Genomic DNA, 23,581 nt, shown 5'->3' with positions numbered 1-23,581 from the left:
CTGTTTCTTATCACTGCATTCCCAGAATCCAGCACAGTGCCTCATACACATGCTTATTTAATAAATGTGTTTAATCAATGAAATGGCTTTCACAATCCCCAAATGTGCCAGGCTATTTCATACCTCTATACCTTTATATAGACTCATCCTTTCTTTTCACATTCATATCCCTGTCTGCCTTGTGAACTCCTATTCATCCTATAAAACTTAACTCAAGTGTCCCTAGAAGTAAGGCTTTCCCTAACGCATTCAAAGAATGCCAATTGCTTTGTCCTTTGCACATTACTCTTACTGAATGTAATACATTGTACTACAACTATCTGCTCACAAGCCTCAAGAATATAAGTGCTTTCATTGTACAGACCATGTGTGACTGCCACAAAGGGGCTCAGTTAATATTTGTTGAATTGAATTTAATATTAAATCATACTCATTAAAAGAGAATTTTTACTAGGCCAAAACATTTTACAGAGGAACAACTTCCCTCTTTTTCCTTAATTTAAACATCAACTTCCAGCTCCTTCCAAGGTTTCTACCTAACAGTCTGTTGCATAAATGCTCAGTATGCATTACACAGTATCTTCTTTGAGAGAAAACAGAGAAAAATGCATTCTCATCCAACTTAGGGAATAGAACCTGGCTTGGAGTCTCTGAGGAGGATGCAAGATGGTAGCAAGGGTTGCAGTCATCTGAAGGCTTGACTAGGGCTGGAAAATCCACTTTCAAGGTGGCTCACTCAACACAGCTAGCATGTTGCTCCTGGTTGTTGGTTTCAGTCCCTTCCCTCATGGGCCTCTCAACAGGAATGATTAAGTGTCCTCATGGCACAATGACTGACTGCTTGCACAGAGAGTAGTCCCAGAGACAATGGGAGAAGCTGCACTGTGTCCTCTGTGGCCCAGAAGTCACATACTCTCATTTAGGCAAGATCTATTAGTCACACAGATCAGCCCTATTCCATATGAGAGAGGCCACACAGGGACATAATTACCAGGAAGTAAGGGTCACTGGGAGCCTTCTTGGAAGCCATCTTCCACATCTATCTCATACGTTTATTCAGTTCAGTTCAGTTCAGTTCAGTCGCTCAGTCATGTCCAACTCTTTGCAACCCCATGAATTGCAGCACGCCAGGCCTCCCTGTCCATCACCAACTCCCGCAGAGGATTAAATGACATAATAACTGTATGTCACTGTGTACAGTACTTGGCATATAATTGTTCTTAATGTTATTAGCAGAAAGTTTGGTTTAAAAAAATAGAAAAGATGGAAATTCCATTTAATTAAACATTGCTTGCTAAAAATAAGTAAGAGCATCTTATGAAACTGCTCACATGTCTTCAAGTTCTGCTACTGCTAAAGTGAGGACAGGGGCCATTACATACTCTGGGATGCTGATAAACATTTCTTTACCCCAAAGTACCATTTTAGCAGGAAAATATCAAAGAAAAAAATGCAGAAAATGCTCAAGTAAATGCAACATGACTTGTTTCTAGTGAGGGGTTCTCTAGGCACTTGGAGTAAAAGGATTAATTTTCATATTTTAATCCTACTGCTTCTTCTGGTTTTCTTATGTTTCTAAAGCTGCTATGCTTCTTGGTTTCTTATGTGTCAGATCTCTTTTAAATTGGATTTCTGCAGTTTCATAGGTTTCACATTGGGCTTTGCTCTTTTCCCCTGAAATACGTCCTGAAAACAATCTGTCTCTGCAGGATGTGTGGCTTATAGCCTAGGCAGATAAAAGACAGACAAATTTCAGAAAGAATCCTCTTATTGGACCGGGCTGAAGAAAAGAAACATAGAGATGTATTTTGTATTTTGTTCTGGTCACCGATTCCAACATGCATGTGTGTTTGTGTGTGTGGTGTGGCAGGGGCAGGAGGGGTGTTCCCCACAACAGCAAGTAATTTATCTACATAGAGATGGCATCAAATCCCACAGGTTAAGTCTTAGTCCTATAGACTGCTCCCACACTTCAGACACTAGTCGCAAGCCCAGCGTGTGTGCTTCTGACCCACTGACTGTAAATCAGAAGTTTCCACAACCCCAGCCTCAGGTTCAATTAGTTTGCTACAGTGGCCCTTAGAACTCAGAGAAACATTTTACTTTATAGATCACTGGTTTATTACAAAAGGATAGTCCCTGGGTTGCTGTTGCCCTTGGACATGGCCTGATAACTTCACTATTTGTTAACCTTCTAGTGAATTGAAGCAGGCCTTTGTTTATAATCTGTCCACTTTTTCCAGTCACCCTCAGCAGGCGGGTGGGCCTGTATTACCTAGTCTACCATTCTTAGAAGCAGAAATCCTCATTCACTAAGTGTAGATGGTACAAGGGGAGAAATCCTAACCTACACCTAAAGAATTTTCCAATACTCCAACTTTTTTGAAACTTTGAAGATAAAATATAAAATAAGCACAATACAAATAGCACCCAGGACAAGTAGACATCTACTTAGAGGCTTGATGTCTGAAATTACCTGGATATCGCATTCATGCCACTTATCCAAGATATACAGAGCTGATATCTTGACATCTTGATTGTCTCATTTCAGGTAAAAGTTGAGATACAATTACCGTTAGCTAACACTGAATAGCTACTTGCAGAATTTAAGTGCCCGAAAGTAAACATTTTTAATTTGTCTATCAAGCAGCCAAAGGCATGTTTTTCTAGCTCCTTCTCACCTTAAGAACCCCCAAAAGCAAAAATTTTTGAACAGGTCTATTAAAATTGAGACTCTCTGAGCTTTGTTGTTATTCAGTCGCTCAGTTGTGTCCGACTCTTTGAGACCCCATGGACTGCAGCATGCCAGGCTTCCCTGTCCATCACCAACTCCCGGAGCTTGCTCAAACTCATGTCTCTTGAATCGGTGATGATCTCGTCCTCTGTCATCCCCTTCTCTTCTTTGCCTTCAATCCTTCCCAGCATCAGGGTCTTTTCTAATGAGTCGGCTCTTAGCATCAGGTGGCCAAAGTATTGGAGCTTCAGCATCAGTCCTTCCAGTGAACATTCAGGACTGATTTCCTTTAGGGTTGACTGGTTGGATCTCCTCGCAGTCCAAGGGACTCTCAAGAGTCTTCTCCAACACCACAGTTCAAAAGCATCAATTCTTCAGCACTCAGTCCTCTTTATGGTCCAACTCTCACATCCGTACATGACTACTGGAAAAACCACACCTTTGACTAGATGGGCCTTTGTCTTTCAAAAAGACTCTTGATCCATGTATGGATCTGGATTATGAGACTCACTTATCACAGACACCCTCAGATGACACGGTGAAATGCACTGTTCTCATCTCTGGAATATCCAGCCTCTTCTACCAAGTCCATTAGCCCTACTGGTACACTCTCTCCCCATTTTGACTAGGTTCTCAGGCTTCTCCATTTCCCCTGATCCAACTATAGGGTTACTTGGGGATGAAAACTTCTGAAACTGTCTCCTCCCATTCTATATCCTTTCCCCTGCTTAGACTTATCCTACAGGTCTCAGTTGAAACATCACTGCCTCTAGAAAGCCTTCCCTGACCACCCTGAAGGGCCCGTGTTGTATATTCCCAGAGTAATTGCACTTCTCATATAATGAATAAACTGCCTGTGTAACTAGATTTTTACATCTGTCTTCACCAGAGGGCAAGTTCTCTGAGTTCAGACACCTCAACTATTGTGCTCACCACTAGTATATATGCCTAATATATTAACAGTGCCAGGCATGGAATCAATAAATATTTGTTTAATGATTAATGGGCAGTTGAATCATTTATTGTTTTCTTTCTCAATGATCAGTCCAGTTCAGTTCAGTCACACAGTCGTGTCCAGCTCTTTACAACCCCATGGACTGCAGCACACCAGGCTTCCCTATCCATCACCAACTCCTGGAGCTTACTCAAACTGATGTTCATTGAGTCGATGATGCCATCCAACCATCTCATCCTCTGTCGTCCCCTTCTCCTCCTGCCTTCAATCTTTCCCAGCATCAGGGTCTTTTCAAATGAGTCAGTTCTTCACATCAGATGGCCAAAGAATTGGAGTTTCAGCTTCGGCATCAGTCCTTCCAATGAATATTCACGATTGATTTCCTTTGGGATGGACTAGTTGGATCTCCTTGCAGTCCAAGGGGCTCTCAAGCATCTTCTCCAGCACCATAGTTCAAAACCATCAATTCCTCAGCGCTCAGCTTTCTTTATAGTCCAACTCTCACATCCATAGATGACTACTGGAAAAACCATAGCTTTGACTAGATGGACCTTTGTTGGCAAAGTACTGTCTCTGCTTTTGAATATGCTGTCTAGGTTGGTCATAACTTTTCTTCCAAGGAGCAAGCGTCTTTTAATTTCATGGCTGCAGTCACCATCTGCAGTGATTTTGGAGACCAAAAATATCATGCACAGATGTGTATAGCGGACTTTTGGACTCAGAGGGAGAGGGAGAGGGTGGGATGCTTTGGGAGAATGGCATTGAAACATGTATACTATCATGTAAGAATCGAATCACCAGTCTATGTCCGATGCAGGATACAGCATGCTTTGGGCTGGTGCATGGTGATGACCCAGAGGGATGTTGTGGGGAGGGAGGTGGGAGGGGTGTTCATGTTTGGGATTGCATGTACACCCGTGGTGGATTCATGTCAATGTATGGCAAAATCAATACAGTATTGTAAAGTAAAATAAAGTAAAAATAAAAATAAAGTCTGTCATGGTTTCCATTGTTTCCCCATCTATTTGCAATGAGTGATGGGACCAGATGCCATGATCTTAGTTTTCTGAATGTTGAGCTTTAAGCCAACTTTTACACTCTCCTCTTTCACTTTCATCAAGAGGCTCTTTAGTTCTTCTTCACTTTCTGCCATAAGGGTGGTGTCATATGCATATCTGAGGTTATTCATATTTCTCCTGGCAATCTTGATTCCAGCCTGTGCTTCATCCAGCCCAGCATTTCTCATGATGTACCCTTCATATAAGTTAAACAAGCAGGGTGATAACATATGTACTCCTTTCCTATTTGGAACCAGTCTATTGTTCCATGTCCAGTTCTAACTGCTGCTTCCTGACCTGCATACAGATGTCTCAAGAGGCAGGTCAGGTGGTCTGGTATTCCCATGCTTTAAGAATTTTCCACAGTTTATTGTGATCCACACAGTCAAAAGCTTTTGGCATAGTCAGTAAAGCAAAAGTAGATGTTTTTCTGGAATTCTTTTGCTTTTTCAATGATCCAACAGATGTTGGCAATGTGGTCTCTGGTTCCTCTGCCTTTTCTAAATCCAGCTTGAACATCTGGAAGTTCACAGTTCATGTGCTATTGAAGCTTAGCTTGGAGAATTTTGAGCATTATTTTACTAGTGTGTGAGGTGAGTGCAACTGTGTGGTAGTTTGAGCATTCTTTGGCATTGTCTTTCTTTGGGATTGAAATGAAGACCAACACTTTTCCGGCCTATGGCCACTGCTGAGTTTTCCAAATTTGCTGGCATATTGAGTGCAGCACTTTCACAGCATCATATTTTAGGATTTGAAATTGCTCAGTTGGAATTCCTAGCTTTGTTCATAGTGATGCTTCCTAAGGCCCACTTGACTTTGCATTCCAGGATGTCTGGCTCTAGGTGAGTGATCACACCATCATGATTATCTGAGTCATAAAGATCTTTTTTGTACAGTTCTTCTGTGTATTCTTGCCACCTCTTCTTAATATCTTCTGCTTCTGTTAGGTCCATACCATTTCTGTCCTTTATTGTGCCCATCTCTGCATGAAATGTTCCCTTGGTATCTCTAATTTTCTTGAAGAGATCTCTAGTCTTTCCCACTCTATTGTTTTCCTCTATTTCTTTGCACTGATCACTGAGGAAAGCTTTCTTATCTCTCTTTGCTATTCTTTGGAACTCTGCATTCAATTGGGTATATCTTTCCTTTTCCTCCTGGCCTTTCACTTCTCTTCTTTTCATAGCTTTTTGTAAGCCCTCCTCAGACAACCTTTTTGCCTTTTTTGCATTTCCTTTTCTTGGGGATGGTCTTGATCCCTGCCTCCTGTACAACGTCATGAACCTCTGTCCACAGTTCTTCAGGCACTCTGTCTATCAGGTCTAATCCCTTGAATCTATTTGTCACTTCCACTGTATAGTCATAAGGGATTTGATTTAGGTCATACCTGAATGGTCTAGTGGTTTTCCCTACTGTCTTCAGTTAATTAATGTAATGTATTACTATAGCATAAATAACTTGAGAGTTATGGTTCCAGACCATAACATGTAAAAGCAGTTTTTGACAGACCTGTTCATTTTGTCAAATATACTAATTTAAACATGGCAGACAAGCTATTTTCAATCCATGTTTGCTTTACTAAAATAAAATAACTGCTAATTTATATGCCATTGATTCTGTTACCACCAGAGTCTAAAAACCAGTAGGCTTACAAAAGCACATTGAGAATGCCTTTGGTTTCACGAAACACATGATGAATGTTCATTTGGAGAATTTGCTTCAATCCACATACAAATGCACATCGCTCAAAAGTAATATATTTTATATGCTTATGAATGCTAGGCAATCATATTATTTTCATTGCAGAAAATTCATAAACAGATGCATATTTATTTATGAATTTGTTGCAGCAAAGAAGAGATTTTGAAATTATCATTTACTGATAACTAAAACCCCTTTTTGGATCTAACCATTACATCAATGAAGACTTATTTTGATAATAGATGAAATGGCACTCCTGCTGGTTTAGCAAAAATAAAAAATAATTTAAAAATAAGCTACAGTCTATGATCTCTTAATGACTTCTTTGTGAAAGAAATCTAGCTAAGCAAAGGAAAATCTTGGGTGTATTAATTTCTTTTCCTAACCAAAAAAAAAATCCCTAATTCACGCATTCTCTCCTCCAGTGTGCTGTATCAATTCCTCTATAGAATTTTTCTAACATGAGAAAATATCTTCTCATATGACACGACAACAGGTTTAGCGGATCATTTTCTCAAACCTGCTTATGTTACTTAGACTCAAGAATGCATACTCAGTAAGGAATACTTTTAAACAGTATTTAATGCTTTTTAACAATCTATTTTTGTAAAGGATTTGAGTTGTCCAGTATTAATTTCCCCCTCCCATTCTTGTTCCTTCTATAAGAACCCACTGCCCTGTCCAGAGGCAGAGGCAGACCTGGCCACTCATGGTAACCTGTTCTCCTATGCTCTGATTGTTTCTGAGTGTGAGCAATGTGACCCTAATAATGTCAAGTGGAATCTTCTCTTGAGTGATAGTTGAACACTGGGAAAGAGAAGTTCTTTCTTTGGACCTTCTGGGCTGAAAATAAATTTAAAGATATCAGCAGGCATCTTCTCCACTACGTGGAGAAAGTTTTCTGCAGGTCAATGCCATGTAGATAAAAGCTGAAATGTCAGCAGGATGGATGGATGACAGGCAGGAACAAAGATGAATATAAGTGAATCACAATCATGTTGAAAGCAGTTCTAAACTTTGAGGCCCTGATATCTACAGCTCATCTTTTGATCTTACGAGCCATCCTAGTGTCTTAGTGTCCCAACTACACAAACTAATAAATTTCTTGTTTGAGCAGTACTGAAACGTGAAGTGAGATTCTGTCACTTGAAATCTGACACTCTCTAGTGATAGCTGTTATATTTTTAGGACTTTTACATTTACCTGAAAATTACTCCTGGCAATTAGAAGGATGATTTTATAAATAACTACTATGCAAAGGCATGGGTTTTATTTCCAAAACCAGTAGAAAATGCCTCACTTCTATTAGGTTAAGAGAGAGTAAGTTTATACATTTTGTATTTACATATACTATATAGATTAATTCATTTGTACCATCAGATGTACTCTCCAGGATGCCTAGAAATCTGGAAATCATGAAAAATCATCAGATATGGGATTATAAAACCCAGGATAGGAATTCTATATATAAATTATTCTGCTCTTACCAAGCCCATATTTGAATATGACTGGCATGTAACAAGGTCTCTGCAGAAGCTCACATGGATCCAAATATTCTGGTCATCCAGAGTGTGTGAGTCCAGAAGAAAGAACAAAAATTATTTCATTTTCACACTTTGAAGGATGAAAGTCTATAGAGGGCTACACAGAAAAATCCTTTACAGAAAATTGATACATTTTACATCATTTTCTCCAAGTACTAACAACCTAGAGTTATTTGCAACGTTATTTAAAAGTGATCTTATTTGTTAACCAGATTCTCTGACAAAAATAATGCCTGGGAATCAGATTTCCTTCACAGAGTCTCCTTAATGAAAGCCAGCCATTCACATAAGAGCAAATCTGGATTTCCTCAGTGACCCTTCCATGGTTTCAACAAACATGAGTGAAGAAAGGGACCAATGCTTTCATCAATCTCCACTGGCCATTAAGGATGTGGTGAACCCCAGAAGCAAGTGAACAGCAAGCCTGCCTGACTCTGCTCAAGAGTGCTTTCCACACTGATCACTGTCTCATACACCCTCACAAGCAGCTACTTGTTAAACGCTGCATGTCCACCTTTTATTAAAATGTCAAATGGAATTCTTTTAATTCATATTGGATGGCTGTCATAAGAGAATTCAGTAATGAAAACCAATGACAGAGATTGGTTACAAACTAAAACACTATACTTAAGCTGTCTAGCGTACTACAGGGCCATTTTTCTTCTTTCAGTTATCACAATGTTATATATTGACTAGAAAATTCTGAGTGTGGTGCTTTCAAAGGGCTTGGCCAGATCGATTCCCATTAAAAGTATGAAAAATATCTGTATCCAGCCTATATCTCTAATAAGAACAACTATAAACTTTCTTCTAAAACTAAACAGGACCTCCATTTCCAGTAACGGCAGGTAACAGGTGAGCCAACAAGTCCTATGAACACAACTAAAAATGCCTTCTCCAGGGGATCTTCCTGACCCAAGAATCAAACCCAGGTCTCCTGCACTGCAGGCAGATTGTTCACCGACTGAGCTATGAGGGAATCTTTAAAAAAAAAAAAAAAATTCAATCTCCTTTAAAGTATTAAAGAGTTTTCAATATAGTCAACAATTTCCAGACCAAAATCTGAAGGAAATCAAACACCAGAGAAGTGAGCAAAGCATTAGAACTCATACCAACTTTTGCCCTAGGGCATTTGCTAATCCAGATAAATTTGGGCTTTGGTTTTATTGATCTTGCTGGGTAATAACATATGAAACAATGATCATACTCCACTCAAGATGGGAAGTATAATGAGAGATCTTTTTCACCTTAGCTTGGGGCCCACAATGAAAACTGACGACTCCATCACCACCCCCAGAAAGCCACAATAAAATCTACCATGGTGCTAAAAAGAAAAAGAGAATAAAAAGAAAAACAAGGGGAAAAAATATCCATATAGGTGGGGTCACTTCTGACTCAAATTTGCAGTCCAGGGTATATCACTTAATTTGTTCACAGAACTTCAAGGCATGTGCTAGGTTCAGGGTCGTCCCAAACTAACAAATCCTGAGGTGCCTGGCAGAAGTAAATACAAATCTCCTATGGAGGAAGGCACCATCCTATCAGACACTAAAAAACTAAAATCCCTAAAAATAATATTTCAAGGACAATGAAGAAAAAAAAACAAGACCTCACATAGGAAAACAAGACACCATGAGCAAAATTAACAGAAACTACAGACGGTAGAAGATAGAAGCAGAATATAGAAGGTAACAGAAGCAGAAGATATTAAGAAGAGGTGGCAAGAATACACAGAAGAACTATACAAAACTGATCTTCACAACCCAGATAATCACGATGGTATGATCACTCACCTAGAGCCAGACATCCTGGAATGCAAAGTCAAGTGGGCCTTAGGAAGCATCACTATGAACAAAACTAATGGAGGTGATGGAATTCCAACTGAGAGATTTCAAATCCTAAAAGATGATGCTGTGAAAGTGCTGCACTCAATATGCCAGCAAATTTGGAAAACTCAGCAGTGGCCATAGGTCGGAAAAGTGTTGGTCTTCATTCCAATCCCAAAGAAAGACAATGCCAAAGAATGCTCAAACTACCACACAGTTGCACTCACCTCACATACTAGTAAAGTAATGCTCAAAATTCTGCAAGCTAGGCTTCAACAGCACATGAACTGTGAACTTCCAGATGTTCAAGCTGGATTTAGAAAAGGCAGAGGAACAAGAGACCACATTGCCAACATCTGTTAGATCATTGAAAAGGCAAGAGAGTTCCAGAAAAACACCTATTTTTGCTTTATTGACTATGCCAAAGCCTTTGGCTGTGTGGATCACTACAAACTGTGGAAAATTCTTAAAGCATGGGAATACCAGACCACCTGACCTGCCTCTTGAGACATCTGTATGCAGGTCAGGAAGCAGCAGTTAGAACTGGACATGGAACAACAGACTGGTTCCAAATTAGTAAAGGAGTACATCAAGGTGTATATTGTCACCCTGCTTGTTTAACTTATATGCAGAGAACATCATGAGAAATGTCGGGCTGGATGAAGCACAAGCTGGAATCAAGATTACCAGGAACCTCAGATATGCAGATGAACCACCCTTATGGCAGAAAGTGAAGAACTAAAGAGGCTCTTGATGAAAGTGAAAGAGAGGGAAAAAGTTGGCTTAAAGCTCAACATTCAGAAAACTAAGATCATGGCATCTAGTCCCATCACTTCATGGCAAATAGATGGGGAAACAGTGGAAATAGTGACAGACTTTATATTTTGGGGCTCCAAAATCACTGCAGATGGTGACTGCAGCCATGAAATTAAAAGGTGCTTGCTCCTTGGAAGAAAAGTTATGACCAACCTAGATAGCATATTGAAGAGCAGAGACATTACTTTGCCAACAAAGGTCCATCTAGTCAAAGCTATGGTTTTTCCAGTAGTCATCTATGGATGTGAGAGTTGGACTACAAAGAAAGCTGAGCACCAAAGAATTGATGCTTTTGAACTGTGGTGTTGGAGAAGACTTTTGAGAGTCCCTTGGACTGCAAGGAGATCCAACCAGTCCATCCTAAAGGAAATCAGTCCTAAATATTCACTGGAAGGACTGATGCTGAAACTCCAGTACTTCGGCCACATGATGTGAAGAACTGACTCATTTGAAAAGACCCTGATGCTGGGAAAGATTGAAGGAGAGAAGAGAAGGGGACAACAGAGGATGAGATGGTTGGATGGCATCATCAACTCAATGAACATGATTTTGAGTAAACTCCCGGAGCTGGTGATGGACAGGGAGGCCTGGCGTGCTGCAGTCCATGGGGTTGCAAAGAGTTAGACACAACTGAGCAACTGAACTGAACTGAACAGACAGTAGATCATCAAAGACTTCATAGAGGGTACTTAATGGATACAGACTATGAAATAACTATATTACTGGGTCTGAAGTACTAACAGATAAGCCTGAAGATCTCTTTAGGACATAGGAATCTATAACCAAAATGATACAACAATTCTGTGAAATCAAATGGACTCTTCAAACATGTTAATATTCTAAATAGCGAAAACCAACACCGTCCCCCTGCCCCCCTCCAATACATCAGGGGAACTATTCTACACTAAGGAGACTAAAAACCTTAAAAACTCAATGAAGCACAAGACCTTTGACTGAATCCTGAATTTAATTTAAAAAGAAAAAGGAAACACTATTGAAAATTGGAGGGGAAATGAAAACAGAATGTATTAACACTGTATTAATTTTAAGCTTATGGACTGTGATAACAATATGGTGATTACCTGAAAGAATTTTGCTCTTCTTAGAAAGTATCTGTTCATGTATTTAAAGGAGCAATGGGAAAGGACACAAAAGCAAATGTGGCAGAATGTTAGCAACTAATGACTCTAAGTAAAGGGCATTTAGGTACTATTATTTCAAGTTTTCTTTAGATTCGGAAGCTTTTAAGAACAAAACATTGTAGGGGGAAGTTGCTGGGGGAAGTCGTATAGAAAATTTCATAAGATCCAAATAGAACATCTAACAATGAGAGGTATAGTAGCTAAATGTAGACGTTTCTTAAGTATACAAGTGAAGTTAAGAGACATGGAAGAGAAAGAGCTGATATCACTGGAGCCTTGAGAGCAAAGAGATGAGTCAGAGGCAATATCTAAGAAAATGATAGCTGAGGATTCTACCGAAATGTTGAAAAAGACCAGTATGTAGATTCAAGAAGTCCACTAAATCCCAAGCTAGATAGATGGGAGAAAATCCATACCTAGAATCATCTTAGAAATGGTAAAGAAAACTAAAAATAGATAAATCATTTAAAAGGCCAATAAAAAAAGACAAATTATGTTCAAAGAGGCCATGGTTCGATTGAGAGCTAATTTCCCAATATAATGGAAGACAAAAAATGGTAGAATTATGCAACCAAATTTACTGGAAGAAAAAACTGCCATATTTGAATTCTATAGCCAGCAAAAATATCTTTCAAGAGTAAATTAAAGATAATTTTGGATAAACAAATATGGGAAGATTCCCCATAGCAGATCTACATCAAACTTAGTTAATTGGTATTGACTGCAACTTTAACCTACACTGATATTTTATATTCTGCTCTCTAGCATTCTGCTGTTCTCTCAAACAATCCATCCAATCAGTTACAAGAAAAATGAACAACTATTGCTGAAAATGATTTTGAAATACACAAATCATTCCATTTGAAGTCCCAATGAATGATCCAAGTTGTCATTCACACAAGTTCATTAATACTTGTAAATCCAAACTAATGAACAACTTTTCCAAAGTGAGAAACCAAAATAATTTGAACTCAGCAGGGATATCATTTGTGCCTGACTCATAATAGAAGTCTGTCCTATGGCTCTGTATTCATTACTTACCAAATATTACCCGTATATAAATTTCTCTTCTAAACAAAACAAAACAAACCCATGAGTGGTGACCTCAAACTGAACTAGTTAAATTTAGGGACTCATTTGTAAAGGTAATTGTCCTTTGATGAAAATCCACTTTTTATGGAGATGAGAAGTTTAACCTGCCCTACAAGTGCCAGGCATAATTAGCCAGCTGCACTATCATAATAAGGTGCAGATGGTTAATTAAACCAGCAAATAACTGCTTACTTGCGGGCACAAAAGCCGTACCTAAAAATCATTAAATGTATACTTGGGCCTATCTATGCTCATGCAAACAAAACACTTATTTCCAAGGTTTCACCTGTGAGCAAATCACCACAGGCTCCAACTCCACCTCTCTGGGGGAGACCCATTAACACTGCTGAGGTCTGGTTCAAGGAAGGGACACGAGCCGCAAAGCCATACATCAGTGAGCGAAATATTTCATGGGGTGCTGAGTCCTTGTTGAAAAATCTCCTGAAGTTAATTTGTTGTAACAGAAACCTAAGGTAGAATTTGTTTTCCCTAGAACCCAAAGTAAATTCTGTCTTCTTTAGATGAAAAACTCTAAAGAATTTTTTTTTTTCACAAGCAAAAGTTAACATTAGTTGTCTGACAAAGAAAAAAATACAACTTTTCCTGTGCCCTTGAGAAAATTCACTGGCTAGCTGAGCTCTCAAAAGTTAGAAAGCCGTATCAGAAACAATACATCCAATGGTTGTTAGGTTGTTCCAAAGATCCCACTTAAAAACAAATTCTACTAATCCCCATATGGTAAGAATAGGACTTGGGAAGAAAGCAGACAGGGCTCACTACTTTCAAACACCCAAGTTTGGAAGTTCTCTGCCAGCTTCACCGTTCTCAACTTGTAGGGCTTAAAATGTCAGGGCTGGGGAAGAGAATGCTCATCTACTTGAATCTGCACAGAACTTTTACTCAGAGGAATCCACAGGATGTGTGATTCTATTCAGTTTAATTGTATGTTGGGGAAGAGGAAAAGCTGCCTGCCATGATTTTAATTGCTAAGAGCACACGATCTTTTTAGGAACCATCTGTTTTATTGTAATTACAAATAGTGATGCAAAAACACAAATGATTAACAAGTACAAAACCTCCCTACCACTAACAGTTTTAACATAACAAGCCATATAGTGAAAGAGTGTGTTGCCTTTTTCCTCTCTGCAATATTTCATGATTTAGCAACTGGCAGTCTACTATTTATTACAGAATCTCATTCTGGTGGTGCTAAAGTTATTAATCAGTATTCTTGGATTATATTTCTCTGTTACTCCTTTTTATTAAACTTTAATTCCCTCTGAGAGTGACAGGGATTATATCAGAAATGAAATAACCTAAGGCTCCTGTTTTCTACTTCCTGTTCAAATCTTTGAGTTTTCATATAATACACATCACCTATAATTAATTACCTGGGACATTCCAAAGTATTGCAAGACTAATTTTTTGCCTTTCATAAACATAAATTTCAGCCTTCTTGGTTTTGAAATATGCTTACCACACTGTTATTATTCTAAAAGCCACAAGTATTGGTGATTGATTCTAGGCATGAATAAAAATAGCTTACCCTTGAAATTTATTTTAATTAAGGATTTTTCAAAGTCATTGCCGCAAACCTGGTGGATTGTTTATAATAAAAACAAGCATCAACAACATAGTTATACAGAATACAAAATTAGGGGCGAAGTTTTTTAACTTGGGTTTATAAGAGTAGTTTAAAAAAATAAAAAGAGATAAATGATGTGAGATCATAATGTTAATAGAGCAACCCTATATTTAGGACATTTTAGATAGCCTATTAAAGCAAGAAGATGCCATTTAAAAATAAAATTCAGGAGAGATTTATGAACTGACAGTGAAATTACATGAGATTTTTTTCTTAGTCATGTCACACTAATTTTTCCTCAAAGTAAGACGAGCTCACTTTTTGGTATTCATTTTAAGATGAAGATCACCGCTTAAACAATACTATACACTTTCTGACAAGTCTTTCAGTCACAGACGAAAGACTTTTAAAAAGCCCTCTCTCCTCCACCACTGCAACACATAAATATGACCCTTAAAAAATCAGAGAACTAAAGCACTTTAAATCCTCAAAGATGTAAAAAGACTGACTGCACAGCTTTTGAAGTTAAATTGCGGTAGAGGCATTATGCGATATGTCAATTCCTCACTTATGCTGTGTCCAACTCGAATTCTTGTAGTCATGATCCTACAATGATTTTTGCCTTATTTCAAGCCTGGCTTCCCCTTACAAGACATTTTATATGAAGAGCAGCCAAATGCTAAGCTCCTGTGCAACTGTTGATGAGGAAATAGATCTTGGGAGAAAATATATGAAAGAAAAAATCTGCCCTCAGAAACAGTTGCTTCTTCACTTTTAACAACAGCAACTGAGATGGAGTGTGTCACTGTGCCCTGCACTCTGAAATGTGCTGTCCTAAACCAGTGATCTTTAACCTTCGAGGTTCAAATCCCACTGGGGATCAGTTAAAAGCTGTGAGCACTGTTCTCCGAAAGATGAAAATAAACATAAAATCTAAACTAAACATAAACCTAAGATAACAACTAGAGCCATATGGGAGGACTCCAGCCATACCAACTCAAAACAAGAAGTCATCCTGCCCCTGGGGCCCCTAGATCAGGCATCCAGAAATGCTTACTCCCTGACAGGCAGGGTCGACGCAGCACTTCAGTAACTACTCAGCACTGAAGCAGCTGCAGAAGACTGTCGACTTTCTGTTCCCCAAAAGATTATGGGAGTAAAACCTCTGCAGGGAGAATGAGGCGGGAAAGTGGGCAGGGTACAACCTTTAAAAGAATGACCTAGCCTGAGGGTACAACCAACTGAGTAGAGACAACAGGGAGAAGGCGATGGCACCCCACTCCAGTCCTCTCGCCTGGAAAACCCCGTGGACAGAGGGGCCTGGCACGCTGCAGACCATGGGGTCACTAAGAGTCGGACACAACTGAGCCACTTCACTTTCACTTTTCACTTTCATGCACTGGAGAAGGAAATGGCAACCCACTCCAGTGTTCTTGCCTGGAGAATCCCAGGGACAGGGGAGCCTGGTGGGCTGCCGTCTATGGGGTCGCACAGAGTCGGACACGACTGAAGCGACTTAGCAGCAGCAGCAGAGACAACAAGGTCCAGGATGACAGACCAGTTGTCTTCCACTAGACTTTGAGTCTCAGTATACACTCACTGAAACACATCAGCATGCTAAATGACACACCCACAGGCACCATGACCATAAAGGTCAAAAAGTGGGCAGTGGCCCAATTCCTGGAAGTCCCCATCCTTTCCCTAGAAGAGCTGGAATACTCCTCCCACTCAGTAGCCTATGAAATTACCCATCCCTATAAAAACTGACAACCCCATAACCTGGTGCCTCTCTTGCCTTCTGAGATGGCCCACACTCTGTCTATGGAGTGTGTTTCCTCCCTGAAAAAACTTTCACCTCAAAACAAACAACAAACAAACCTATTAACATAAATCCAGAGTCAAGCATCTCTACTCTATGCAGATCCCAGTCAGCAGTTTAAACATAGGTTCAATACTCACTCATAGGCTATGTCGGTTCTCTCACACTTGATGCGAGTTTTCCTCTTCTAAATATTTTTTTATGTTAAAATATAAAAACATTCTCAAAGCTCCTGTGAAGCTTGTAAAACTATACCACTAATTAATAATAAATAATAACTTCCCCTATCCTGTGTGATCACATGAATCACTCTCCCACACAAGCTAGAGGGACTGTTGGACCTTCCCCTAAATAATTCTAAATTTGCTCATATACAAAACATGAAATAAAATGTAAAACTAAATCTATACAACTTCAAGAAAAAAAACACAGAAGAAAATCTGTGTTACTTTGGGTTAGGTGAAGAATTTTAGATAACATAATACATAACAGAAAAAACAGTAAACTGGACTTCATCACAATTTAAAACTTTTGACTCCAAAAGGCAACTCAATAAGAAGACAAGTGAATAAGACATGGGCAGAAGATACAAACACAAACGTCACCAAAGAGGAGATAAAATAATCGATAAATTCATGTTGTTCAACATCATTAGGCATCACGGAAATGCAAATTTGAAACAATGAAAAACCACTACACATCTACAAAAATGATTAAAATGAACAAGACTGTCACTAGATGTCATGGATGTGGAGCAGATGACACTTTCATACTATGCTGATAGAAATGCAAAATTCTACAGTTAATTTGGAAAACAGTTTCTTATAAAATTAAACATATACTTACCATAGAACCTAGTAATCACATTCCCAGGTATTTATCCAAAAATTATAATAACATATGTTGATACAAAGACTTTTCTGGGAATGACTACAACCAGCAACAAGAGAACTTCCTGAGTTAACAGAATCATTCTATATAGTTACATGCATACATAAAAATTTTTCAAAATCCACAGAACTGTACAGTTCAGTTCACTTCAGTCGCTCAGTCATGGCCGACTCTTTGCGACCCCATGAATTGCAACACGCCAGGCCTCCCTGTCCATCACCAACTCCCGGAGTTCACTCAGACTCATGTCCATTGAGTCAGTGATGCCATCCAGCCATCTCATCCTCTGTCATCCCCTTCTCCTCCCGCCCGCAACCCCTCCCAGCATCAAAGTCTTGAGGTGGCCAAAGTACTGGAGTTTCAGCTTTAGCATCATTCCTTCCAAAGAAATCCCAGGGCTGATCTCCTTCAGAATGGACTGCTACGATCTCCTTGCAGTCCAAGGGACTCTCAAGAGTCTTCTCCAACACCACAGTTCAAAAGCATCAATTCTTCGGTGCTCAGCCTTCTTCACAGTCCAACTCTCACATCCATAAATGCTGCTGCTGCTGCTAAGTCGCTTCAGTCATGTCCGTACATGACTACTGGAAAAACCATAGCTTTGACTAGACGGACCTTAGTCGGCAAAGTAATGTCTCTGCTTTTGAGTATACTATCTAGGTTGGTCATAACTTTTCTTCCAAGGAGTAAGCGTCTTTTAATTTCATGGCTGCAGTCACCATCTGCAGTGATTTTGGAGCCCCAAAAAATAAAGTCTGGCACTGTTTCTGCTGTTTCCCCATCTATTTCCTGTGACGTGATGGAACCAGATGCCATGATCTTAGTTTTCTGAATGTTGAGCTTTAAGCCAACTTTTTCACTCTCCTCTTTCACCTTCATTAAGAGGCTTTTTAGTTCCTCTTCACTTTCTGCCATAAGGGTGGTGTCATCTGCATATCTGAGGTTATTGATATTTCTCCCGGCAGTCTTGATTCCAGCTTGTGTTTCTTCCAGTCCAGCGTTTCTCATGATGTACTGTGCATATAAGTTAAATAAGCAGGGTGACAATATACAGCCTTGACGTACTCCTTTTCCTATTTGGAACCAGTCTGTTGTTCCATGTCCAGTTCTAACTGTTGCTTCCTGACCTGCATACCGATTTCTTAAGAGGCAGGTCAGGTGGTCTGGTACTCCCATCTCTTTCAGAATTTTCCACAGTTTATTGTGGTCCACACAGTCAAAGGCTTTGGCACCATCAATAAAGCAGAAATAGATGTTTTTCTCGAACTCTCTTGCTTTTTCCATGATCCAGTGGATGTTGGCAATTTGATCTCTGGTTCCTCTGCCTTTTCTAAAACCAGCTTGAACATCTGGAAGTTCACGGTTCACATATTGCTGAAGCCTGGCTTGGAGAATTTTGAGCATTACTTTACTAGCACGTGAGATGAGTGCAATTGTGCGGTAGTTTGAGCATTCTTTGGCATTGCCTTTCTTTGGCTTTGGAATGAAAACTGACCTTTTCCAGTCCTGTGGCCACTGCTGAGTTTTCCCAATTTGCTGGCATATTGAGTGCAGCACTTTCACAGCATCATCTTTCAGGATTTGAAACAGCTCAACTGGAATTCCATCACCTCCACTAGCTTTGTTCATAGTGATGCTAAGGCCCACTTGACTTCACATCCCAGGATGTCTGGCTCTAGATGAGTGATCACACCATCGTGATTATCCGGGTCGTAAAGATCTTTTTTGTACAGTTCTTCTGTGTATTCTTGCCACCTCTTCTTAATATCTTCTTCTTCTGTTAGGTCCAGACCATTTCTGTCCTTTATCGAGCCCATCTTTGCATGAAATATTCCCTGGGTATCTCTAATTTTCTTGAAGAGATCTCTAGTCTTTCCCATTCTGTTCTTTTCCTCTATTTCTTTGCACTGATCGCTGAAGAAGGCTTTCTTATCTTTCTTGCTATTCTTTGGAATTCTGCATTCAGATGCTTATATCTTTCCTTTTCTCCTTTGCTTTTCACTTCTCTTCTTTTCACAGCTATTTGTAAGGCCTCCCCAGACAGCCATTTTGCTTTTTTGCATTTCTTTTCCATGGGGATGGTCTTGATCCCTGTCTCCTGTACAATGTCATGAACCTCATTCCATAGTTCATCAGGCATTCTATCTATCAGATCTAGGCCCATAAATCTATTTCTCACTTCCACTGTATAATCATAAGGGATTTGATCTTTTATTCTAAAAGGAATAAATTTTGGAAAAGGGTCTATTCAGTTCCTCTGCCCGTTTTTATTGGGTCTTTTGCTTTTTTGACATTGAATTGTATGATTTCTTTGTATATTTTAATACTAATCCCTTATCAGACATAGCATTTCAAAATATCTTCTCCCAGTCTGTAAGTGGCCTTTTGTCAGTTTCCTTCACTGTGCAAAGGCTTTTTAGTTTGAAGTATTCCCATTTGTTTATTTGTGCTTTTGTTTCCCTTGCCTGAGGAGACATGGCCAAAAAATATTTCCAAGATCATTTTCAGAGTATACTGCTTATGTTTTCTTCTAGAAGTTTTATGGTTACAGGTCTTATACTTTAGTCTTCATTTCATTTTGAATTTATTTCTGTGCATAGTATGAGAGAGTAGTCCAGTTTGATTCTTTTGGATGTAGCTGTCCAGTTTTCTAAACACTGTGTACTGAAGGAGCTGTCTTTTCCCCATGATATATTTTTGCCTCCTTTGTCATAGATTAATTGCCCATATAAGTGTGAATTCATTTCTGGGTTCTTTATAGATGATCGACAGGTACACGAAAAGACGCTCAAGATCACTAATCAGAGAAATGCAAATCAAAACCACAATGAGATATCACCTCACACCTCTCAGAAGAGCTATGATCCAAAAGACAACAAATAAGTTTTGGTGAGGATGTGGAGGAAAGGAAACCCTTGTGCACTGTTGGTGGGAATGTAAATTGATGCAGCCACTATGGAAAGCAGTGTGGAGATTCCTCAAAAAACTAAAACTAGACCTATAATGTGGCTTAGCAATTCCACTCCTTGGTATTTATCCAAAGAAAACAAAAACACTAAATAGAAAAAACACCTGCACCCCAATGTTCACCGTATTATTACAATAGCCAATATGTGGAAGCAACCCAAATGCCCATCAATAGAAAAATGGATAAAGAAGATGTGGTATATGCACACAGTGGAGTATTACTCAGCCATAAAGAAGAATGAAATCTTGCCATTTGGCACAACATGGATGGATCTAGAGGGTATTGCGCTAAGTGAAGTAAGCCAGACAGAGAATACTAAAAGTAATCACTTGTATGTGAAATCAAATGAGTAAACATAACACAACAGAGACAGTCATAGACCCAGAGAACAAACTGTATGGTTTTTTTTCTGGTGGTTGCCAGAGGGGAGGAGGGGAAGGGAGGAGAGCAATCGGTAATGGAGATTAAGAGGCACGAATTTCCAATTGCAAAATAAGAGAGTCATGGGTATTAAACATACAGTGTGGGGAATGTATTCAATAATTATATATCCTTGAGTGATGACAGATAACTAGATTTGTTGTAGTGATCATTTTAAAGGCATAGAAACATTCAATCATGGTGTTGCATAACAGGAACTAACATGTTGGAGGTCAATTATACTTCAAAAACAAGCAAACTCATATAAAAAGAGATCAGGTTACCAGTAGTAATGGGTTGAGGGACAGGGAACCGGACAAAGGCAGTTAAAAGGTACAGACTTCCAGTTATAAGATAAATAAATACCAGGGACGTAATGTACATGATATATACAATTAACTCTGCTATATGTTATACATGAAAGTTAAGAAAATAAAGCCTAAAGAGTTCTCATCACAAGTAAAATTGTTTATATTTCTTCAATTTTGTATCTATATGAGATAATGGATGATGACTAAACTTACTGTGATAATCATTTCATCCTTAATATAGGTCAAATCATTACGCTGTTCAGCTTAAATTTACACAGTGCTGTATGTCAATTATATCTCAATAAAGCTAGAAGAAAAAATAGAGTTGAATTTTACAGTATGTAAATTATGCATAATGAATCTGAATTTTTAAAACAGCTATGAACATACTGGGATAAAATTAATATCAATATCTCAAAGTATCAATACCAAGGGTATGTAAAATACCCCAACAGATCAATATAAAAAGGACACCCAGATTTAAATTGGACAAAGATAAAGAGTGCAAACCCAGAGAAGATCAATTATCAGTAGTAAATAGTCATAAACTGCTTTATCTCACTAGTAAGCCAGCAAATGTAAATTATAACAAAGTGGTAAACATCATTTTCCCATAAGAAAGACCAAGTTTTAAAAGACTGATAATATCAAGTGTTGATGCCTATGCAGGGCACGTACAATCTCTACAACAAGACTTCAAAAGAGTTATATCAATGGGGATGATGGAAATTCAATTTATTCATATTCAGCTAAATAAAAGACAAAAAAATAACCTTTATAATAGCTGGGTGATTGTCTTTGATGTTTAGTCAGTGGGCTGTAGAATGAGGTGAAATGGTCATTAGTTCTGAGAATACTTGTGTCCATTTCATCAATCAACACTCAACAGTCAGTCCACTGCAGACTGAGGAGAGCCCAGAAGGATGCATGAATGATTCTAAGGCTTTAGCAGTCCACCAAGCAGAGTGATGTCCAGGTAGCCACATGAATAGCAACAGCCTCCTCAATGTTCTCAAGGAAGAAGCTGAAGAATGAAATGAAGGCTACAGCAAAATTTAGAAGAACCAAGACATAATGGAACAGGGACTTTCCTGGTGGTCCAGTAGTTAAGAATCTGCCTGCCAGTGCGTGGGACACCGGTTCGATCTCTGGTCGGGGAAGATCCTACACGCCCTAGAGCGGCTAAGCCCACGATTACTGAAGCCTGTGCGTCTAGAGCTGGTGCTCTGCAACAGAAGAAGCCACAGCAATGAGAAGCCCACGTACCTCAACTACAGAGTAGCCTGCAACCCGAGAAAGCCCAAGTGCAGCAACGAAGGCGTTCCTTCAACGCTGACTTTAGCATACCCAACCTAATACAGGAGTAAAACATGACTCTACTAAATAAGCTCATCAAGAGCACAAATCCTGTCTTTTTTTCCTGCAAAACATCTAGGTTACTACTAAACATTAAGTAGGATCTCAATTACTTTAAGGAGTAAAGCAAAGGAGAGTGGGGAAGAATCATCTAGATAAAATACATACTGGTTTAAGTATTCTGAAGAGAAAAGGTCAAGACTCTGTAGAGGCAGGGAGCAAGAAATCTAAGGTAAAACAAGTGAGGACATGTGGTTGAGTCACACCGACAGCTCTAAACACGGGGCACTCTATGAACCCAGACTGCAGAAATGTAAAGAGCGGTTAATCATCAGTCATTTCACAGGCGCAGCTATGCAGTGAGACCACACAGGTAAATCATATCAGGGTATACTGGGAATGCATTTGATCCTCAGAGTCATTCCGAGAAGAAGGGAGGAGGGGGTATGGCCCCCCATTTTCCCGTTAAGGAAATACAGAAAATGACTTGCCCAAGGCCGAGCTAATTAGAAGTTACAAGCAAGGTGAACTTCTAACTCTGTCCTTCGGGCTGATGTCTGCTCCTCATGCACACAGCTAGTCTGGGGAACCAGCAGAAACTGGAGGCTCCACTATTGAGGGGAGAGGGGGTGAGGAGAAAGAGCGTGAGGAGGCTGGGGAGAGATGGGATCTGGAAAGCTTAGGGAACCCCTGGGACAAAGAGCTGGAAGTCGAGGGGAGGCCCCAGCCAGTCCTCATACCCCTCATATTGAGACCCCACGACCATTGCGAGGGCCTTCGACCCCGGTGACCTCCACCCTCTGTCAATTCTGCGCCCCATTCCCCACCAAGACCCCGCGTCCAACTCACAGACGCTGTAGCAAGGGCTTCCCAACCCGGCTCCAAGCAGCGGGCTCTCCTCCTGTGCCGCCTGGTAGCGGAGCTGTTACCACCGTTGCCACAGCAACCACGCAGCGCCGCACAGCTTAGCAAGCCGCTCGATGATTGGAGAAGGCAAGCGTCCATAGCAACCGCCTGGCAGCGATATTTGCACTCCATGGTCCGTAGCCTACCAGGCTCCTCAGTCCATGGGATTTTCCAGGCAAGAAAACTGGAGTGGGTTGCCATTTCCTTTCCATCAGACACCTTCTCTCCCCAAAGGCACCCTCTCTCACCAGACACTTGTCCTAGTTCTTTAAAAGTGCATCATGCATTATCTTATTTAATGCCTGTCTGCCGGTGTTGCAGCGAGGTTCTTCATCTCTCCATAAATTTTTAAGGGTTCTTTTCCCTCTTCAGGAGGTCTGTGAACCCTTAAGTTATCTGCAAAAATTTATGTCCCTGTACGAAGTAGGATGGTCCATAACTATCGAGTCTTAAAGGAGCC

General features: G+C 39.8%; 1 protein-coding gene across 1 annotated transcript in view; it reads right to left on the bottom strand.

Annotated features, from left to right (window-relative positions):
• The window catches only part of HYDIN (HYDIN, axonemal central pair apparatus protein), a 346,678-nt gene extending 323,541 nt beyond the window's left edge, over positions 1-23,137 (bottom strand). Inside the window, 1 exon segment of the mRNA XM_018063160.1 lies at positions 23,065-23,137. The gene's annotated coding sequence lies outside the window, so the exon portion shown is untranslated.

The sequence above is a fragment of the Capra hircus genome, chromosome 18 (genome assembly GCF_001704415.2).
Source record: "Capra hircus breed San Clemente chromosome 18, ASM170441v1, whole genome shotgun sequence".
NCBI classification, from domain to species: domain Eukaryota; kingdom Metazoa; phylum Chordata; class Mammalia; order Artiodactyla; family Bovidae; genus Capra; species Capra hircus.
The sequence above is the reverse complement of the archived record's forward strand: the minus strand, read 5'-3'. Positions and strand labels throughout refer to the sequence as shown.